The sequence below is a fragment of the Micromys minutus genome (genome assembly GCF_963924665.1).
Source record: "Micromys minutus genome assembly, chromosome: X".
Classification (NCBI taxonomy): domain Eukaryota; kingdom Metazoa; phylum Chordata; class Mammalia; order Rodentia; family Muridae; genus Micromys; species Micromys minutus.
This window is the reverse complement of record NC_137970.1, coordinates 16592393-16609454: the sequence shown is the minus strand read 5'-3', so window position 1 is coordinate 16609454 and position 17062 is coordinate 16592393. Positions and strand designations below refer to the sequence as shown.

General features: G+C 40.2%; 1 pseudogene across 1 annotated transcript; it reads right to left on the bottom strand.

Annotated features, from left to right (window-relative positions):
• Positions 1-2770: 2770 nt before the first annotated feature.
• LOC308415872 (POU domain, class 2, transcription factor 3-like) lies at positions 2771-3995 on the bottom strand (annotated as a pseudogene). Its single transcript has one exon. The product of its transcript is annotated as a POU domain, class 2, transcription factor 3-like (transcript).
• Between the last annotated feature and the right edge of the window lie 13067 nt (positions 3996-17062).

Below are 17062 nucleotides of genomic sequence, written 5' to 3'. Positions count from 1 at the left end.
ACTTTTGAACATGCATACCGAAGACAGAGCATACTATAAAAATGGTGACAGATTAAAGTTAAACTTCACACTAAGAATAACTGGTGATCTCTTATAATTACTAGAATTTAAGGTAGAGTTTTAAAACAGATCATTTCTCAGAGCCTACAGAGGAAATTATGCTGACATTCTAGATTTAGAGACCTATCTTGTAGAATTGTATCACTATTGTTTTAAGCTTTGCAGTTTCTGGTTATTCATTGCTACCATCCTAGGAAATGAACACAAGTACTAAGTTTTTCCACCATCGACCCCTGAAATTTCCTTTGGGTTGATCTTTTGCTTTCTATGAGTATTTTACTTTTTTAGTTAACTTTTGCTTCTTTGAACCTAAACTGAAAGCCAATAACTTCTACAATGAGCCCTGCTTTTTTCTTATTGGAGAATGACATTTTAAAATGAAGATGTAATTGGAAAGATAGGTCTTGGTCTTAGCTACGTTGTGAGTTCTTCTCTTCCCCACACTTTATGCCCCTGGTTTTACCTCCATCACTATATAGGAGAGGAAGAAGGACAGAGAGACAGATGGACAGAGACACACAGACAGACAGACCAACAAGAACCACAAACTGTCTAGGGGCGCTAGCATTTATGTACTCTCTGAAAACTTCCCAGAAATCCAAAGGTCACACAACCACAGAAATTATCTGCAGCTCTTAAAACCATGCTTCTGCTGCAGCACGAGACAAATCATAGTCAGCTGCTGTGGACAAACTGAAGCAACCCAATATCTGCACACTGGGATTAAAATGAAAGCATATTCTTGTCAGTACATGTTTGGCCTAGCATATATAAGACACAAATTTCATCCTGCGCAGAACAAGAAACTCAGGACTAGAGTGATGGCTCCCTGGTTAAGAGCACTTCCTATTTTTCCAGAGGATTTAAACTTTATTTCCTAGTGTTGGAGACATTGGGGAGCGCACAAATGCTATGACTGTAGCTCAGAGGAATCCTTTATCTGCACCTGGCCTTCATAAGCACATGGCACACACAAAAGTGTTTGCACATGCATGCAACACACACACACACTGGGTTGCTTACTCTGAACAGATAGTACACACATACACACCTGGGAAGAGGGGAGACAGAAAGAGAAAGAGAGACAGAAGAGTAAATTCTTTTCTTTTTAAAGGAGCCCCACAAGATCTAAGTGTTCTCATTTTCTGAGGCCTGACAGTATCCAGGCTTATTTGAGACATATAGCATGGAAAAGCATGTTTCTATGACAACTTATGCATATGTATAGATACACAGCAATTCCTTGGTGTTTATATTTTAAAATGTATGCGTGCAGTGATAACTGATTCTAATCCAATACCACAGAGTTCACTGTAGTAGTGCAGCTATCCCAACTGCATGTGTTGTGTTCCTCTAGCCACAAGAAAGCTCATTCTGGCTAAGTACAATATACTTACTCAATTCTATCATAAATATTAAGTGATTTCAGAAAGTAATCCAATATGCAGTGAGAAACACATTTCCCGAGCAAATTACAATTCTTTACCTTAATCCAAAGGTTCTTTCTTTTTTTAAAATTAACAGTGGAATAGTTTACATTATTACGGTACAAATATATTTAGAAACAGAGGGATTCCTTTGAGTCTCAATAGTTTCCTAGATAGTCATTTTTTTTTTTTAAAGTACCATTTCTGGGATGGCTTTCACATGACAGATTTACACACAGATCCACAGAAGGAGACTCCACATATATTATTCCCCACAAAGTCAGCAGATCCCCAGCTCACATGGGAGCTCTGTGGGGTATTCCACACTTTGGTAACCCCTCCTTTTCTAATGAAAGATAAAATGATAGATAGATAGAGAGAGAGAGAGAGAGAGAGAGACAGAGATAGAGAGACAGAGAGACAGATCTTTAAAATTCACACCTGAGTTAAACATTTTTCTAGAAAATGATGCATTAAAGAAAGGTCTTAGTACAGAACAGTAAAGGACTATGCACAAGAATGTGGCCATCACTTTTCTGTGGCCAGGATAAAGGAGAGGGAGGGGACAGGACAAGGAGACCCACAGGGAACAGAGAAAAGACAAATGTTCTTGAACTTGGGTACATGTGGGCAACAGAAGAATACCTGCGATGGAGCAACATGGCCGGGGGAGCTCAGCCATTTGCGGAGAGCAAGGGACTTTGTAGGGCCCAAGAACAGACAGATTTGGTTGTAGGCAAGGGAGTAAGGGCAGAAAAACTTGGGCAAAACTGCAGATTCCTTGGGAAAACTGTGCTAATTTAACAAAATAAGGCTTTGGTGGAGACGTGAGATTTCAGTCTTTCCATAGTGATTCCATTGGGGATCAGTTGAGGACTGTGGCTGAGGTCAGGGTCAAATCCATCATCTACCCTTCTTGCAGTTTGACACACTGAGCAAAAGGCTGTCCCAGAAGCTCACAGGAGCTGAAGACTAACAATGACAGAATGCCCTTTCCCCAAGAGGTGAAGCCATCAGGAGAACATGTGGGGGCTATGAGCAAGGCAGGGGAGCACAGTAAACTCCCAGCAAGGTGACCAGGAGCTGAAGGCAAGAGTGTGGCCTTTGGTCACAGCTTGGTTCTCCGGAGGCTCTGGATCCAGAAGGCAAAGTTGTGGGTTTTCTCTTCAGCAATGGCCATTTATTTCTCCTGCTCTTTTCAAAGTGTCTGTCCATACGTGGAAGGCCTGATTCTCTTCCTCCTGGCGGGAACCAGGGGCCAGGTGGAAAGGGAGTTTTTGGTTTCAGTAGAGGTAGGTGCGATGATTCCAACAGTACCAAGACCCAGAGGAGGATGAATTCATTGCTGTATTGGAGTTATTTTGAGATGTTGTGGGGCATGGAGTCCTGAGCCAGGAGATAAAGACCTGTTCCCAGGGGAACAGGATGACGTTACCGCTCCAGGCATGGTACTGAGGACAAGCGGGACTGAGAGGGAGCCCAGAGACCTTAACCCAGAGTCCAGCCGGGGCTGTAGATGGGTGGCTTGACAGGGGTGGCCACTGGGCAGTTGATTGTCTTCTCCTTTTGGCGTTGATTGCAGAACCAGACCCTTACTACCTCCTTCTCCATGGACAACTGCTCCACAATCACGGAAATCTCTTCCGAGCTGGGTTTAGGGTTATCTTGAAATCGCATCTCCAAAGTCAAGTGGATGTTGGTCTCGATGCTGGTCCGCTTCTTCCTCTTTCTGCCAAATACTTCGCTAAGAGTATGGTAGGAGCTGGGAGTGCTTGCTGAAGGAGGGCCTGACAGGGAGGACTGCGTCACTCAGTCACCTCTCCAGCAGTGGCTTGAGTGTACACATGTTCTCGAAGCTCAGGTTGAGGGTTTCAGATCGCGAGATGGCTAAAGTCATTGCTGTATAGCTTTCCCATCTTCAATCCCACATCTCCCCGTGTGAAGCCTAGCTTAATGCATCTCTGTTTGAAGGTCTTGGCGACCTTCTCCAGCTCCTCCAGCTCAGTGGGCTCATCATTCCCTTCGGGGCCAGGCAGATGCTTGGGTCCTGGCAGATGCTGAGGAGCTTCCAGGCGGGGCTCTAAAGAGGCGCCCAACTGCCTGGGAGGTGAGGCCAGGCCCTGTCTGTGGGAGGAGGTGAGTGCTTTGTTGCTGTGGAAAGGAGAGAAGATTCAATTGCAAACCTTGCTGCCCGGGTGGGGTCTGGGAAAGCAGGAACTGGGATACAGACTGTAAGTGGTCAGGGACCATCACAAGCTGCTGGACTGGATGGAGATAAGCCATGTTCCCAGACATTTGGTTTCCCGGCATCATGGGAGGCCCTTGGCTCAGGTGGCATGGCCTGTGGGTAAGGGTCTGCTGGAGAGAGTCACCCAGATCCTCCGTCTTAATTTGTCTGTTGAAACCTAAGCCATTTCGATCATTTCCTGACTCCAATGGACCGAAAGTGCTGCGGGCATCCGTGGGATCAGCGACATCCCCACTCATCCTGATCTCTTCATCATTCATCACCACCTTCGCATGGCTCAGACACAAGGATAACCAAAAGGTTCTTTCCAGGTTTAACTGGTCATTTTCTCTTGATACTTTCCACAGTGGTAATTATGTTGCTGTGTATTGAAAGAATACTCAGCTTTGTGAAGTGTTTGTAGACCAATCTCTGGTCTAATATTCTGGTTAGCGTCAAAGTTTTACCCCGAAGGATTTATTGTGTTGTTTTGTTTTTATAATTCCAAGTATTAAGATTATGTAAACATCGCTAAGAAGAAAATTATAATTTGAAAAGTGATACTGGGTTTGGGCCTCCATATCTCCACGGCATTTATGTCTCCTCTTTCCTCTATCAATAGTACTACTTGTAAGCTTTGTCAAATTGTGCCATGTTGTTGTTGTTGTTATTATTATTATTATTATTATTATTCCAATTCACATTGTATTAGCTATCTATGACAATGCTTGTTGCTATGACAAAGTATCCTACCAAAGCATCTGAAAGGAAGAGTATATTTTGGCCTATAGTTTGAAAATGTAGTCCATCTCAAAGTCATTGTACAAGCAGAAGGCACACTGTCCCATTTCACCTGCAGACAGGAAGTACAGAGCAATAAATGCTGGTGGTGTTCAGTTCACTTCTTCTCATTCAGTTCGGGGCTGAAGTCTACTCGGGATGATACTCCTTCAATCAAAACTGTCTGGGAACATCTTTATAGTCAAAGCCAGCAGTGATTCTAAATAGTCCCAGTCATTCTAAATCCCATCAAGCTGACAATTATGAGTGGCTATCCCAATAGATTTTATACTCGTGTACTTTTCCATGCACAATATTTTATGAGGCTATATTATTGAAAGTGTTGGCATACAGCGTAGATACATGCAATCCTGTCTCAAAACACAATGCTCAGGACAGAGCAAAATCTAGCTGAAATTGAGGTGGAAGCTTTTTTTCCCAGCTTTGAGCCCGGTGTGCTACATTACAAGTCTGCCAGGCAGGAGGGATCCCAGCTGTGGACCCAATGTGCTATAGTACCAACTCTCCAGGCAAGTTTAATAATGGCATTACTAAGATGAGAGGAGGCAGCAAATAAGCAGGAACCCATGACTGGTATGGTAAATGCTAAAAGCTTATGCGGGGAGGCTGTAAGCCCTTGTGATGAAGTCGGATACTGTTATTTTGCTAAATGGACATGTTGTTCTTGTCAAATTGCCTTCTAAATAACCATGCTTATGCCCTTAGATTAGTATTGCTGTTAGCTCTGGACACAGAAACATCTTTTTGGCAGTGAATGCTGGTCATTACAGAGGTCCATAACTGTCAGAGTGCTGATAATAAGTATCTATTGAATGTTGGAGAGGGTGGTAGAGAAAGAAAATGTAGGTGAACATGGGTATCACCCGCCCCAAGGCTCATGAAGAATAGGTGAGGGTAAGATTTTGTAGCCCATGGTAATGGCAAAGTGTCATGGAATGATTGGTGTCTTACAGGCAAAGCATGGTACTCATGAACTCATAGTAGCTATGATTACACGTATGAGAATTATATAAAATTGGGCAGATGAATAGTGGAACATCGTGGAAGAAGAGAGACTCACAAGGCCTATCCCCAATGCTCCATAGGCAGTCAATAATTCTATTGATGAACATCTAGACTTGTTTCATTTCCAAGTTGTGAGCAGTGCAGAAATATATATATATATATATGTACGTACAAGTATCTTTGAGGTAGGCCTTAGTGTCATTTGGGAGTATAACCAAGAGTGGAGGAGTGCAGCCATTTTGTGGCTCTACTTCAGATTGTGGGTGAATTGGGTTTTTTTGTTTGTTTTTTTTTTTTTTTTTTTTTAAGAAACATCCATTCTTATTCCCATAGTAGCTGGAGCAATGAATAGGGTTTCACTTTCCCCACATGTTCTCCAGCATTTGTTGTTATTTATTTTCTCTTTAAAAATTTTTTATTTTATTTTATCTGAGCATATTGTAGTTGTCTTCAGACACACCAGAGAAGGACATCAGATTCCATTACAGTTGGTTGTGAGCCATCATGTGGTTGCTGGGAATTGAACTCAGGACCTCTGGAAGAACAGTCAGTGCTCTTAACCTCTGAGCCATCTCTCCAGCTGTCATTTATTTTCTTGATGTTAGCCATTCTGAATGACGTAAGACAGAATCTCAAAGTAGTTTTAATCGGCATTTCTGATTTGGATAATTTAGGTTTTGGCTATTTAAGGTTTTCGGTTCTCTATCCTGGATATAAATCACCTGTTTGATACATATTTGAAACATATTCTGTATCACACACTCTCTTTACACACGTGTTAATGCTTTATTTGCTTTTTAAAAAAAGCTTCTCAAGTTTGTATAACCAATTTGTTTATTTTTGGAATCATTTCCTCTGCTACTGGAAACCTGTGCAGAAAATAATTGTTTCCCCCTAGGAGTTCCAACATGTTAGCACTTACATAGAGATATAAGTAATTCTGATCAGATTGTATTATCTTAAATGTCTAGAATGAAGCTTTTCGGTATATGTCAGCTGGATTTCTGCCTATTCTATGACTTAAGTGTACTGTGCTTCATCAATGGTTTGGGAAAGTACCAAAACCATGTCAATAACCTGTAACACTTATAGGTCTATGAGACCTCAATGGCTAAGAACTCTGAAATAGGTAAGCTGTTCCTAGAACTGGGTTAGGATTTGTTTCTCTTTGGTATCTAGTACAAGCATTATTGACCTATTACATGATAGTTCAGTTTAAACTCTTTTCTTATATGTGTATTGATATATTTGTGGAAGTTTCTATATCAGTTGATTTGAATATGGCTTTTTTAGAAAGTGTTTAGAGTCACTTATTTTACCTACATTTCCTCTCCCTACCACCCTCCCCAACTCCTATGCACAAGAACTTGACAAATTCAAACCATACAAAATACTTATGTAGAGAGGGGAGGTGGGCATAAAATTCTACCTCTAGATAAGGAACTATGAGCAATTAATAATTAACACAGAGGGAAAGCTGTTTTCTTTAAGGATGTCATAAAGAACAGGCTGACCAAGTTTCAATGACGTACTTATGTGCAAGAATATAAGGGCAACACAAACTGTATCTGATGGGTTTTATTTATAAAAGACATAAATCTGAGGTGGTGAGGTAGAGGTATGAATGATGGAGGAGTAAGGGAAGAGGGGCCACTATAATCAAAATTCACTGTGTGAATTCACAACTAATAATAATGAAATGGGTATATTAAAAATAGCCGTGCAAGCTTATTTTTATGTTCATGGCTTTTCATTTCAAACATTTCTAATTTTTTTTGCAAAATCTCAAATTATTTTTTGTTGACTCCTTCCATGTTGCTGGCTTTGAAATCTACATTGATATTTTTTCCTCATCCATTTTTTGCTGACAATTTTCTTCTTCATGCTGTTGACTTTCCTCTGCAGGTCCTACATCTAATTTACTTGCTTATTTGTGTCCTCATTCAGGATATAGATGATTTGTTTCTAACCAGAAAAACTTACAAAATTCTTAAGATCTTCATTTTTCATCTTACCTATTTCAATTTACTTGAATTAAGTATTTAAGGAGTTGGTATGATTTTTTGCAGGACTCATGTTAGTTTTCTGTTTGTGTTTTGTTTTTGTTTTTTTTTTCTGTATTGCAATTTGTGCATCTGTTGATTGGGCTGTTTCTTCTATTTTGAGGTGTGATAATAACTATTTCAGTCAATATTCAATTGCTGTGATGACTATGGCAATTCTAATAAAGAAACACATTTCCTTGGGACTGGCTTACCATTTCAGAGGTGAACGGAACTGGGTGAAGTAAAAAAGCCAAGAGAGTCATTCTGTGGGTGAAAAGGGAAAATTTTATTCCAAACTGCAAGGCTCTCTTCTGGGAAAGGAAGGAGAAAAGGCAACAAGGGAAAGATTTTCAGGGTTAAATGGATCTGGACAAAGGGGGCTTGTAAGCTGGGGCAGAGTTTGTGGGCAGGAGTGAGGTTTGTAAAGTGAGAGTGAAGGAGCCTAGAGGCTAGTATTGCCCTTAACAGGCACCAGTCTTATGTTAATGGAGGCCACCAGTTCCTCTTGCCAAAGATCTGGGAATTGTTGTAACACCCTGAGGAATCTTAGCTCAGGAGCGAACCCACAGAATACAATTAGACGATAAACTGCTATAATGAGGTTTTTATTCCATGTACATGGGGCTGCTCATCCTCGCAGGGAGAGTCAACCCCGAACTCAAAAAGCACACATCTTTTATTCTTTACAGATGGCAGATTTCAGCAACAGAGTAATTGAATTATTCTCATTGGTGGATCTTAGGACAAAGGATCAGGCATTAGCTATCCGCGCTCAAGGGACTGTTCTTGGCTCAGCTAGTCATCTTCTTGCATTTGGCCTTGGAAAGAGCTGGCTTGGAAAAATTTCCAAGGGGGGAGGAACTGGGTGGTCGGGCAGGGTCAGGCTGACTCTTGGTCGTTTTTCTCAGCGTTTATCACTGGGAGGGGTAGAGGGTCCCCCTTTTTTTTTAAACAGTCATTTTTGTTTTGTCGTAACTCAGCTTGGCCAGTATAGCTTGACCTGTCCAGTAAAACTTTGTTTTTACATTTTCAGAATCTTGTTTATATATTTCAAAAGTTTGAGGGGTTTTGTCCTTGTTTTGTTTCTTAGAAATGGGTGATCAGAGCATGAGCTAACAATGACATGCGTCAGGACCCTATCTAGGGCTTTCTAGAGGGCCAGGTGGCTATCAGTCAGTATATTCCGTGTTTTCTTTTTTTGTTTTGTTTTATATTGTTTTTCTGAGAATTACTCTGGGCCATTGTTTTTATTTGTCAGGCACAGGCAGGATCTCATAGCCTTGGGATGACTGGAAAGTCTCCGAACCTGACTTTAGCCATTTCTGTGTCTTTAGGGTCTCACATTCTAGTAAATTCTGTCTTTGTCTGCTTTCTCAAAAATGGGTGTTTTGAAAAGTCCCAGAGTCCCTAACAACTTTTAAAAAAAAATCAGAATGACTCCCAGTTTAACAATTTGGAACTTTCTTCCAGCCCCTCAAGCAAACAGGGCCTTTGTCTAAATGTCTGATCTAGGGGAAAAGGACTTTCTTAGAGGACCAGAAAACAGGTTTAGTCTATTATCACTATAGATGCAAGCATGATGGAATGGAGGCTGAAGGTGCTGGACAGAGCTGCAAGTTCCACATCTGGATTGACAGGCAGTAGGGAGAGAGCTACTGGGCCTGGCTTGGGCTTTTAAAAAACTTCAAAGCTAATACCCAATGATACACTTCCTCCAACAAGGTCAGGTTGCCCAAATGTAACTCCCTAAGCATTCAAATACATGAGCCTATACAGACCATTCTTATTCAAACCACTACATACCACTCCATGGCCCTCAAAGGCTTGTAGCCATATAATTCAGAAATGCATTCACTCCAACTTCAAAAGTCCCCATTCTTAACAACACTCTCAAACTTATTTAAAAATCCAAATTTTAAAATCTCATCTGAGACTCATGCCAATCTCTTACTTGTAGTCCCCTTAAAATAAAAGAGCAGACCACATACTTGCTTTTGCATCAATCTTCACTCTCTTGTCTCATTCAAGGGAGTCTCCAAGTAGTTAAATCTCTTTGATTCTTACCCATGCCGGGACAACCCTGATTACACGCCTGAACTCTGTGGTTTTCTGTAGCTGTGGAAAGATATTCAGTAACCTCTTTCTTGTATCCTTGACTTTGTAATGGTCCATGATTGACCCAAGAATGATACCCAGACTCAAATAGCATGCAAAAGCAAAGAGCATTTTATCCTATATCAAGGCACATTCTAGAACTATTGCTTGGGGACTGGAGGCATGGAGACTATTGCTGACCCATTGTCCTTGATTCAGTCCAGGTGCCATGGCAGTTACTGTTGGAGGGTCAGTTTCTGATTGGCTGCCTGAGGCCTGGTAACTGACTTGCCTGGACTTGCCCTGTTCTGGAAAACAGAGATCAAGGCCTAGTCCCCTAACCTGCCAGTTTGAAGCCTGTGAGGGCTTCAGCCTGTCTCAGTTTTCTCACTCTTTAGTTACAACTAGAAATAAGGACCAGCAGTGTCTGGGTACTGGATTTTCAGTTGATTGTGTCTGTTATAATACTCCTAAAGGTGTTATTAATTGTTGGACCTGGAATGCTCTAGTGCTCTCTACATTTAACTTACTCTTGTTTATAGTCAGTCCACATTGAGATGGTCCTGCTTCACACTTAACTCTATAGTAAATAAAACAAGGGGGTTGTTTAAAAACTAATCTATCTGCTTAATATGATATTTGTCTGTTGGGAACAATAATACCACAACACACACACACACACACACACACACACACACACACACACACTCCACAAATGGCTTCCTGTGAACTTCTGACAATTAAAACTTATAACTTAGTTGATAAATGTAAACATTTTGTGCATATATTTTCAAAATCTAGTCTGTCTACAATCCAGATTTATACATGGATAAAAACATAAATAAAAGGAAACTGATACCTCACTCCAATTATAAAATATCATATTTGAGAACTAATAAAGTTAATCTATCTCAATATTGTAAATGTTCTCATGTAAAGATAGCAATGTAACACAAGAACCCAATTTTTTTGTTGCTTTTAATTTGTTCAACCATCATATATTACATACCAGCTGCAGCTGCCCCTTCTTCCCCTCTTACTAGTCTCTTCTCCATAGTTTCCCTTTCCGAAGATACACCTCCCCTCTGAAAAGAGCAAGCACATGGTATACACATACTTGTAGGTAAATCATTTATACACATAAAACAAATAAATCTTTTAAAAAATTTTCTAACTTTGTTCTTCAAAAGGAACAATTGATACAAAATATGGAGTCTTTTCATACTCTATGGGTCTGACTAAAGTTTTTTGTTCTTTGTTTCTATTGACTTCTGAAACCAAGTGACACCTGCTTACAATGGTTAATTATGGGTCATTATATTCTCTTCCAGCTTCCATACAAAGGTTTCACTGACATGTATGGAGTAATGCTGATTTCTGAGTGTCTTATAGTCCAAAAGGCATCAAAACTTGTCATTCTGGAAATCTTGCTAGTTAACCCCTCATTCCCTCCCTCCCTCCCTCTCTCTCCCCGTGTCTCTCTCTCTCTCTCTCTCTCTCTCTCTCTCTCTCTCTCTCTCTCTCCTCTCTCCTCTCTCCTCTCTGCATATACTCTGATAATAAACATTTTGATACTGTCCCTATAAAATATATTTATACAAACTGTGTAATAACTAATACTGTACACACAATTTATAAGAGATAAATAACTTATTGATTGCTAGTGCTGTAAACTTAACAGTTTCTAAATTTTTCTGTTGAGGAAGTTTTTTATATAATTTTGTGTCACGGTAATTGTTTTAGGTCTCTATTTAAAAGGCCACTAAAAGTGTTTAACTTCCTAAAGGAACTGGATAGCTATAAATCTGCATACAATTATTTAATTTTCAAAACAGTTCTACTCTTATTGGGTGTCTTAAAACTTTATAAGGAACTCTTACTGTCTGTCACTCAGGAGTTATGTTTTTGTAAGACCTTACCAAATGACTAGTCTAGAGAACATCTTCTGACAAAGGAAACAAAACAAACAACATTTTTGAGATTCTAGAACATTACTCCCAGGGTAAACAGAATACATGTTAGGTATGCCTGACATGAAGGCCACTTCTATACTGCAAATGCTTAAAATGGGCCTAAAGAGTTATTGGTGGTAACTCACTGGTATCAGTCACTTAATCTCACCACCGTAAAAATGTGGGATCGAATCAGAGTAATCAGGATGACTCTTCCCCTGGCATTTTGGGATGGTTAAGTGGCAGTGTCTTCAGAGAATATTGTTTAGAGACAAAGGCAAACATGGGCAAAATAACTGAAATAATGTTGTGCTAGGCATGGTAGTGTGTACCTAAGATCCTAGAACATGGACAGCTGAAGCAGGACAGTAAGTTTGAGTTTATCCTAGGCTTCAGGAGGAAACAGTATTTTCAACCAATGAGATGGAGTTGCTTGTGTTAATATTTCCAAAGGTAAATAAAAGTCTAGAGGTTATGAAAAATGATTTCAGTGTAGAAAGAAGGCCTAGTTGTCAAGAACACTGGCTGTTCCTTCAGAGCACATCAGTCTAATTCCTAGTTCTCATATGGCAGTTTATAACGGCCAATAGCTCTAGATTCAAGGGTTCTGACACCTACTCTGGCGTCCATGAGCATTGCATACAACTGTCTCACACTAAAATGTGTTCTAAGGTCGGTCCCTAGGTGTAGTTTATTATGTGTGGGACATAGACACATTTCACCACAAAGCTGGGGTATTAAGGCAACAAGTGGGAAATACAATCAACCTGTCAGGGATGAAATGTTGTTCACTATCCACCAGAGAAGTCTACTCAGACATGGATGTAAACCAAACAAGTGTTCATTAGCCAAATGGCAACTCCACTGAGTGTTTGGGATCCCAGAGTAGCCCTGAGCTTTTCTCAGAGTGAGCTTTTAAGCACACAGACCGTGTCCTGGGTTGACATACTTCTCTTAAGAACAGGTAGCCAGAAGCACAACTCCAGAAGTTACCAAGCAAGGTTACTACAATTACAAACTTTTTCCAAATGACGGATTTGATGGATTAGGCCTTGGTTTTAATTTTGGTGGGAAGTGCTGTCTATGTGCTGAGTTTTACAGTCTGAATGGGACTTCTATCAGGAAGTCGGTTGTGCTAAGGTCTGACTGACAGCCTACTAAGTCTGGGGCCTATTATAGTCCCCACTGGTCTTAGTGAATGAGTCAAATCACAGACTCATCCTGCTCTAAAGAGGTGTGGTTGATCTCAAGGAATATTAATTCAACTGAATTGATACATAGTTGGCCAAATAGTTTAGATGTAGGGTCCCATGATTAATCCAATCAAAATGAGAATTGAAAGGCCCAGACAGTACTTATAGCAGAGTAGTTAGCTAGGGGGACCAAGAGAACAGAAACTGGTAGCAATTATCTGATTTATAACTTTGTCTTTTTCTTTTTTTGAAGTGTTTGTTTATTTTGTTTTGTTTGCTTTTCCTTATGCCAACCAAGGCAAGATTTTTAAAATTACTCCTGATAAATTAGCATAGAAACAACAGGTTTTACCCAAAACAATGGTTTGTCTCATGAGAACTCTAAGCCTCTCCACTTTTGTAGGACAATTTCTGCCAGGAAATCTAACTATTGTTTTAACTCAGAAATGGAAACTTTTTTTTTTAATCTTGGGAACCTTGGTTTATTTATTTATGTATTTATGTATTTTTTTCTTACCACTTTATTTTTAAAAAGAGGGATACATATACAGATTTTTAAAGGCATTTTGGCATAATATTATATGAATATTTTTTGTCAGTACTTAATTCTTTTAGAAGTTTGATAGCATGCATTGAAATCCCACTAGTTACCATAGCATGAAGTACATGTAGGACAGAACGTAACATGGAAACAGATTTCTTGTTGGGTATAGATTAAGCATAATGATCTATGAATACCAAAAATTGCCACAAGGCTATTATCTTAACTCTTTGATTATTAATGACTTGAGGTCCAGGTGACTTTTAATACCTCTAGGTCTTGATCAACCTGTCTACTTAGCTTGGAAAGCACCAGAAGATGCACATTCAGTCAATTAGTATATGCCCACTGTCTTAGTTGGGGTTCCCATTGCTGTAAAGAGACACATCATTAGTCATCAGGGAAATGCAAATCAAAAAGACCCTGCACCAATCAGAATGGCTAAGATAAAAAACTCAGGTGACAGCACATGTTGGCAAGAATGTGAAGAGGAACACTCCTCCATGGCTGGTGGGAGTGCAAGCTGGTACAACTACAGGGGAAATCAATCTGAGCCTAGGAGGATCTCAAAGCCCACCCTTACAGTAGCATACTTCCTCCAGCAAGGCCACACCTCCTAGTAATGCCATTCCCCTGGACAAGCATATTCAAAATGCATTTAATCCGACTTCAAAAGTCCCCATAGTCTATAGCAGTTAAGAGTCCAAAATTCTAAGTCTCTTTCTGAGATTCATGAAAACACTTCAATATAATCCCTTTTATATCAAAATATAAAAAGAAGATCACATACCCCCAATAACACAGAACCATTCCCAAACTTCATAGTGAAGAAATACTGGACCAAAGCAAGACCAAAACCCAGTTGGGCAAACTCCAAACTCTGCAACTCCATGTCTGATAGCAAAGCACTCCTCATATCTCCAACTCATTTCATCTTTGTTGACAACAGACTTCTTTTCTCCTAGGTTGGTTCCACTCCCTGTTAGCAGCTTTTCTAGGCAGGTGTCCCACAGCTCTGTTATCTGTAACATCTTGGGGTCTCCATGGGAACTTCAACTTCATATTTTATTCCAGTGTTTGGGATCCACACATGATCTTCTGGGCTTCTCCAAAGGTCTTGGGTCACTTTTCCAGCTCTGCTCTCTGTAGCACCCTACATTCTGATTGACTCTTCTCTACTTCTGCTGCTGTTTTTGGTGATTATTGTTAAGGCCAAGGTAAAATGTTAAGGCCTAAGTAGCTGTGACCTGGACTTGCCTGCCATTATAAGGAAACTTTCTCATGTGTTCCTGCTGTTACTATGAAACTTTCTAATGCCAAGACTAATAATGCATTCTATTATTTTCTGTGCCCCTGGAAACCAATCACAATAGAAATTAGTAGAATTGATTTTTATAGTTATCCACAATAAGCTTGGACAAAAACCAATCACCTAACAACACTTCTTTTACCTGTGCATAAGATTTTATGATATAAGTTGCCTTTGGAATAAACCCCAACATAAGAGAGACAAACAATCTGGAACAAGAGTTCTATTTTTTGAGTAGTGGTCCCTAAAATTTAAATTTTCAAGACCTCCCTGGGAACTGACATCCTATTTGTACAATGTGCAAGTAGACATGTAAATGCGTAACTGACATCCTAGTTGGCAAGTTAAGATGTGAATGTTAGACAAGTCCTGTCCTGGTAGACAAGTTAGAATATGAATATGATTAGACAAGGCAAATCCCTTGCCACAGTTTGAATATCCCAAACAATGGGAATAGGATAAATGTATAATAAAGACATATTCTTTAGGAAATGTCCTTTCCCTAAATCTTGTTTAAAGGAATAACTTGGCACAGATATTTGTGGAGTTTGGACTTAAAAACCCCGAAGGACCATAACTCGAGGTTTGGTTCACTTCCCAAATCTGAACCACAGTTCAGGTTGACGAATAAACTCTTCTTGTCTGTCTGAGATTGGTGTCCATGTGGTTTGTGAGGTAATTTCTAGACCCCAATAATTATCCTATGGTACTGGCATCTCCGATTCACTGGGGTCTACCACTATAACTTGGTTTCACCAAAAGCCTCTTATCCAAGCCTCAACTCCTTTGCATGACCCCCTTAGTCCTGGGCTATTAACTGCAACTGAGGCGCATCTTCACCAATGGCCTTTCCTGGTGCTCACAATGCCAAGCCCCAGCTGTTCTCCATGACCCCCTCATGCCTTCAAAACCAACACCACCTGGGTGACTCTTACAACATTACCAAGTACAGCTGTAGCATGAGATACAACCTTGGCTATCTCTGGAACACAACTTTGTTGTGTTCCCAGAAAACATTCCCAGAAGATTTCAACTCAGTGATGCTGGTCTCTTCTTAATCACCACTAATTTCTTAGCTTCAGCTGACCAGCATCAGTTGTCCTAGTAATCCCTTCTATTTTTCACTCTAAAGCAAGAGGCACATGAGCAAAGATACCAAGTTCTGCTGCTTTCTGGAGCTGGAACATAGCCCCCTTGTTCTAATATGTTATCACTAGTCTTCTGTTTTCTAACTCCTTCACTGTCTAAGCTTGTTTTTTCTGGGTCTTGCTCTGTAGATTGACCTTGAACTCAGAGATTTGCAGCCTATCTCCTGAGGTTAAAGGTGGTATAGCATCAGGCCTGGACTTAAGGTTTTCTTCACCTAGAATTTGGGCTATCCCAAGCTGGCCTTGAACTCAGTGATGTGCTTGCCTTTGTCTCCTGAGAATAAAGGTGTGTACCACAGTGTCTGAGCCAAAGATTTTCATGGCTACCATTCCTCAAGATCCAGATTAAAGCCTGTGTCTTCCATTTCTGTATGGTAGTTCATTCCAGGTTAAAAATCCAAATGATAGCAATAACAAGATAATAATAACACTTAAATATAACTATCCCTTATTCGATTGCAACAGCATAAACAATAACATTAGCTGGGTAGGATCTTGCCTCACTCCCTTAATGTGTTTATCGCTATATTCACAAAAATATCATAAAACAGTCTCTAGGCCATGTACTACAATTCTACTCCTCTGAAAACTCTGGAATCAGGCTCCCACAGTTCAAATCACTCAGCAACAAAGTGTTCCATATTCCTACTAGGATGGCCCATTAAGCCTCACTTAAAGCATTCCACTGCTTTCCAAATCTAATGTTCCCAAATCCACATTCTTCCAAACAAAAGCATGGTCAGGTCTGTCCCAGTCCCAGGTACCAATTACTGTCTTAGTTATGGTTTCCATCACTGTAAAGAGACGCCATGACCAAGGCAGGTTTTATTCATTCATTCATTCATTCATTTATTTATTTATTTATTTATTTATTTATTTATTTATTTATTCATAACAGACTTAGTTCATTTATTTTGTCTTTTATAAAAACCCTTATGTGGTAGCCACAGCTGGAGCCTGGGTCCTCTGAACAGAGACTCTGGTGTGGGTTTTCACAAGATGATCAGTGAATTCCTGATAAGGAGACTTGGTGAACACATTTTTTTTCCCAGAGGTCAGGGGTCAAGTAGCTGTAGGTCTTTGAGATGCCATCAAAGGTGGTCTTGGCAAAGTTGCCCAGGGTTGCAGCAGTGCAGCCTCTGGCTGAAGTGTAGCAGTCATCTATACCAGCCATCATCAGAAGCTTCTTGGGCACAGGAGCAGAGACAATGCCAGTGCCTCTGGGGACAGGAATGAGACACACCAGCACAGAGCCACAGA